Raw genomic sequence first — 5,944 nt, forward strand, 5'->3', positions numbered from 1 at the left:
TGGTTTACAAAAAAAAAAAAAAAAAAAAGAAAAAAAAAAGGAAAAAAGAGCAAAAGAAATAAAATTAAAAAAAAAAAAGAAAGCAAAACTTAAAACATAAAAGGGAAAAATTTAAAAATATTTAATATTGCTTGGTTTGTCGTGTCAAACTTTAACTTTATATATTTATACGATGTGGTTGCCAAGAATGTTTTCAACAGTATTCTAAATAAAGACCCTTATTTATAAAATCTGTGGTGTTATCTTGACTTTCATTAGGGCTTCTAGAATTACTAGTGCATTTAGAGGTGGTATTAGATCTCTGCCTTGGCAGGAAGAAGATACAGGCTCTGATTCAGCAAAGAAATCAAGAACATGCTTCAGTTGCACTACTTTGCATAAATACGCTGCTGACAAAGGGTCTACTTTCTTCATATTCTATCGTGGTCATTGCTAAACCAAGACCTGAGCATCACAGGTCATTATTAAAGGGATCAGTAAATAAGCATGTTTCTCCTCCTGCCTCCAAAATTTACAATTACATTGCAGGACTTGATCTTACAAAGATGTGTTGAAACTAGGAATCGCAAAAAATTAGACTCTCCAAATTCCAATGTAGCTACTGAAACTTAAAGTCCTACAACTATCTCAAGACCAAGAACTACATTTTTGGACAAACGTTCACATTTTTCATTCAAGTTTTATTTTTCAAGTGTTTGTACCATGTTCATGTATTCTCAGATATCAGAAACTAATTGCAAAGGAGTTCTTGTCATAAAGTTCAAGTTACAGTTTACAGTTTTCCTCAAGTTCAAGTTGGAATTTAGGCCAAAGATAGGCAGTTTTAATTTGGGTTTGAACTTTACGCATCTCTGGCAGCATCACTCCAGGGATTTACTTCTTGTTTAGAGCCTCTCTAAAAATAACCAGTGGGCTCTGTTTCATTCAGTATCTATGTGTAACCTTGAAAGCTGGCTGTGCAACTGAAAAATGTTAAGCCCTGAGCTGGTTGTCATTGGAAAGTAACCATCAGGGCATTTCTGTGCATCTGGACAAGAATAACCAGCAACTACAACCTGTTTCTTATCACATGCCTATGATTTATGGATTTTGTATAAACATCACAGTGAAATGAAAACAAAAAACACACTGAAAATCAATCTAGGTATTGTCATCATCCCTAAATACTTTGATGACAGATTAGTCATTGTGTTCTCTGTTAGGTGACTATTAAAAAGGGAGTTTATGCAGCTCTTACCTCTTAAGCAGGAAAAAGAAAAGGGAACAGCTAATTCCAGGGAACATCTCCCACTCCTTTAATCATGTATGGCCTTGAAGATCAATGTTCTGTGGAGAGGAGAGGAGAGCAGCAAGCTGCCATGTATTGAACAGAGCAATGCAGTTGCTTCTTCTTCCTGGGGCAGTCATGCTCTGAGCTTGCTGATTTATCTGAAGCCAGAGGGGCAGGGATGGTAGCAGCCATGGGTATTCCTTCCTCATCCATGAGCTTGTGGTCATGGTGGATGATAAATCAATGTTGAGGTGCAGGACCATTCTGTGGAGCAGCCCAGGCTCCCACGGATTGGAGGGGACTCCGAGGCAGGACTGGCCACTCAGCATCTTCATCCAAGTTCAACTTTGTAAAGGTCTCCCATTGATTTCCCTGTGGGTAGAAAACACTCCAGCCCATAAAGACTGAGCTTACCCCTTTTGTTTTTCCATTAAAAATAAAAATCAAATGAATTTGAGAATGCGCTAATTCATACTAACATGAATCAGGAGGATCTCTAGTAAGGTCGGAAAAATGGCCCAGTTGGAAGCCTGTATCCCTAACTTACAAAAGCTAAGGAAAGACAGTTGCCTCACAAATCAGGACCTCACATATCATCAATATCATTTTCATTGCCTTCAGCAAACATTCAATCAGGCCCACAATGCAAAAGATCCAAAAATATGCTTTTGTGGAATACGAAAGATCTTTTAATTCCCATAATTTGAGGCTGGTAAAAGTAGCAATTTTACTGCCATTAAATGACAACCAAAAAGTCTTTTACCAGCTCAGGAATGACAGAGGCTCTGTCATATACTGGCAGCACATAGTTCATGCCTGCCTTGCTTGCACCCCACTTCTGAGGGACACAGTCGGGTACCTGGCTGTAGGGCTGGCACAGCAGAGCAGGCACAGGACAGTTGTGCTCAACAATGTACATGCAGTTCCATGTGGAGTCATGTATATTGCATTTCACTGATTTATTTTAGCCACCCCAGTTTCCACATACTGATGTTAATGTTACAACAGAGAACAGGCATTTGGCACATCCCAAAATAGAAGGATGGATGATGAAGAAAAAATATTCATAGGTTTCCTATGCAGAGCCCATCTTTCTTCCATTGATGTCAGTGAGAAAAGTTCACTGAAGTAAGGCCAAAGGGCATCAGCACTGATAAATACATGTTTAGATTACAGATATATTTATTTTTTTACTTAGATAAGGAAAATTGTTCCCTGTGCAATTTCTTCCTGTATATTTCTAAGGTAATAAATATATTTAAAACAAATCCCTGTGCATCAAGAGGACAGCATGTTACTGATAGAATTATATCCCAGTATATGAGTAAATACTTGGAAGCTAGTAATATTTGGACTCATAGCTTTAGCCTAGTTCTGACACAACCAAGGAGCGTACGCAAGACTGATCCAACATTTACGAACTTTGGTTCTTAAATTGGGCTCCTGAAGATTAATTTAGGCATTTAGGGCAGATCCTACATGACAAAGTGCAGAAATTTGGTCTACAGAAATGCTCCAGCATGGGCTATGAACACACACTGATAGTCTGAAAGTTTGTATCGGACAGGTTCCAGTTCAGTACAATGTTTCCTAAGGAAGACTACCTCCGAAGGGAAAGTTATCCCAATACAAACAATTAAGGGAAAGTAGCTGTCTTCGAACAGAATGATAAGTGTGCATTTTAGGAATGTTTGATTTGATTTGGTAACTTAAGAAAGCACTGCATGACAAACACAGTATTACTGGTTTATCTCACTCAAACCACTGCTATGGAAAAAGTGAAGAGGAATAAATTTATACCTTACTTATACATACTAAGTATGTATACATACATGATTTTACATTTCATCAGGTCATTTGCAAGTATGAGAATGAAAAGGATCTTCTTCCTACTTTCAATATTTCACAACAAAATGCAGTAAAATTGCTGGGTTTTCAAATAACAATGTTAAACACCATTTCCTGCATTATCATAGCAATACTGCTACAGAAGTATTTCACGTACTGAACATTCAATTTTAGGTAAAAGATATATGAACTACTCCTGGTATATTTTTTCCCTTTAAAAAGATTTTATTATCTGTATCCAAATATATCAAAGAACTATTAAATTGGCAGTTGCTTCACACCAGATGCTGCTCTTCTAAAATGACTTGTCATTTTCAACTCAAGATAAAGACCTTAGAAAACCCCTTGAAAGTGGAAGCAAAAACAGTTTTCATTTTACATCTTACATTTTGCAGAGATATTTGAAAGGTTCAAAGGGTGCAAAGGGCCAAAACTGCTATCTTCAGAAGAACTACATCCAAAACAGACAAAGAAAGGTTTACCTCATACCTCATGAATTTTAATGAAAATAAATTAATATTTCCTTTTTGTTTAAAAATTTCCTTGAAACCAGTAGGAATATTTCCAGCTTCAGTAGGAATATTTTCAGACTACTGCCCATAGTAGTGGGCAGTAGCAGTGCAAAGCCAGGACAAACTCCCTGCTGTGACCCTTTGCTCGTGCTCAGGTCACTGACCCATTTCTGTCACAACACTTTCAGATGTGCCGATCCCCCTGAGCACAACCCTCTGAAAAAGTTGCCAGGCTTTAGTGCTCACCTGATGTTGAAAGTACAAACCAGAAACTGCCCCCATAATAGTGCTGAAAGCCTACAACCGTTCCTAAATGAGTGGCTGACACGGAGCCTGTGATAGCAGCAGATGGTATGAAGGTCATTTCACATAACTTGCATGTGGCAGTCTTGGCTTCACAAGCAGTGGTAAAAAGGTCTTTGTAGAGTCAGAGTGCAAATCTCTGACAGCACGACCTGGAGATCATCTTGGGAGGCACATCCAAGTACCTCATTAAGCACTGTTTACTATCAGCTCACCCTCCCTCAGCCTTTCAAATCACTGGTTTTCTAGTAAAACTGTTGAACAGCCATGACCTCCTCTCCTTGATGGATGCAGCATGCTCCCTTCTCAACAGGCTTGTTGCACAACTGGGAATGTCATTAAATGGAGACCTTTCAATATCTGACATTTCAGGGCTAACGAGGGAGAGGATGGTCCCTAGCACACTACAGAAGAGCCTTCAGATAATCCTTTCCCTCCCAGGACCCACCAGGAATTAGGAATAATGTCTGACATAGAGCCACTGGGGCCAGTACAAGGAACCCAGAAATCTACACAGACGCTTCTGAATAAAGACCTTAATTAACATTGCAAGTTAATGGTGAAAACTGACCTATCCTGTAACCATGGGGTGATAGAAAACCTATGGGGTTTCCTGATGTTAAAGTCAGCATGGCACTGAACTCACATTTTCTTTCTACAACACCAATAACTTTTATCATCTACAGACATCTTAGCAACATCAACAAGTGTGCTGTTTTATGTAATAATTAATAACCTCACATCTATCAATAGGGAGGCAAATACTGTCACTCTATAAAAAAAGTTAGTAAAAACTCTAACAGACAATAACCCACTTAATCACATGATTGAGGGAGGTTGTTAATCACATGATTGGGGTGTTGGGTTTTTCTTTGTTTGGAGTCAGATTCACTCTGAAGTCTGTGTCTCAGGACAGTTACCTAGTGCTGCATATCCACGGCAATAAAAGGGGGTCTCCCAGTCTCCACAGTTCTCCTTAACCCACCTGAACTGACCTTGAGCCTTTTCTGGTCCAACAGCCACATCTGCTGGGAAAAATGTAAACTGCATTTCTTCCTGAAATCGTTCCTCAGTGAATTCTATGTTCTGTTTTATCATCTTTCTATGATGGAAGGTTTGTTGGCTCAGAAACAGCAAAAATATTCACAGTCTTCAGTCAGCACCTGGAGCCCCATACACTAGGAACATCAGGAAAAATATATTGGAAAAACCAAACTCTTCCCTACCAAGAGCCTTCTAGAGAAACAGAAAGAAAAAAAAAGTAGGAATAGTATAGCTGGTTGGGTTTTGGCTTTTTTATTGCTAGACAAATTTTGGGGCACCACCCTATTTTTCTTTGTTTTAAGTGAAAAATAAAGACAAAAGGAGGGAGAAAATGGAAGGTCTTTGAAGGCATTGTATGGCCTATGCTGAGAGCAGTGGTCCTGGGGGAGACAGGCTGCTGGCCAGAAGGCAGGTGGGGAAGATGCACAGGAACAGCAGATGACAGCAGGACCATGATACAATTCTCTGGTGACCAAGTCCTTCAGTAGGGCACAAATCTTGGCCACCAGACCAAGAGAGGTGATTTTCCCTCTGCTCTGGTGAGATCCCACCTGCAGTGCTGCATCCAGCTCTGGGTCCTCAGCACAGGAGGGATATTGACCTGTTGGAGCGAGTCCAGAGCGAGTCACCAAGATGATCAGAAGCATGGAGCACCTCTCCTACAAGGAAAGGCTGAGAGAGTTGGGATTGTTCAGCCTGGAAAAGAGAAGGCTTCAGGGTGACGTAGTTGTGGCCTTCCAGTAGCTGAAGGGAAAATACAAGAAAGATGAAGAGAGACTGTTTAAAAGACTATGTAGTGACAGAACAAGGGGGAATGGTGTCAAACTGAAAGAGAGCAGGTTTAGATTAGATATTAGGAAGAAATTCTTTACTGTGAGGGTGGTGGGACACTGGAATGTGTTGCCCAGAGAAGTTGTGGCTGCCCCATCCCTGGAAGTGTTCAAGGCCAGGTTGGATGGGGCTCTGA

The 5,944-nt window shown here is 40.0% G+C and overlaps 1 long non-coding RNA gene across 7 annotated transcripts in view; it reads right to left on the bottom strand.

Moving 5' to 3' along the window:
• Positions 1 to 659: 659 nt before the first annotated feature.
• Positions 660 to 5,944, bottom strand: part of LOC108444783 — a 19,308-nt gene continuing 14,023 nt past the window's right edge. For all 7 annotated transcript variants that reach the window (XR_001859479.1, XR_001859477.1, XR_001859478.1 and 4 more), the window contains one exon: positions 660 to 1,642. This is a non-coding gene — a long non-coding RNA (uncharacterized LOC108444783). The remainder of the gene's footprint in view (positions 1,643 to 5,944) is intronic.

Source organism: Corvus brachyrhynchos, unplaced genomic scaffold (genome assembly GCF_000691975.1).
Source record: "Corvus brachyrhynchos isolate BGI_N302 unplaced genomic scaffold, ASM69197v1 scaffold62, whole genome shotgun sequence".
NCBI lineage: Eukaryota > Metazoa > Chordata > Aves > Passeriformes > Corvidae > Corvus > Corvus brachyrhynchos.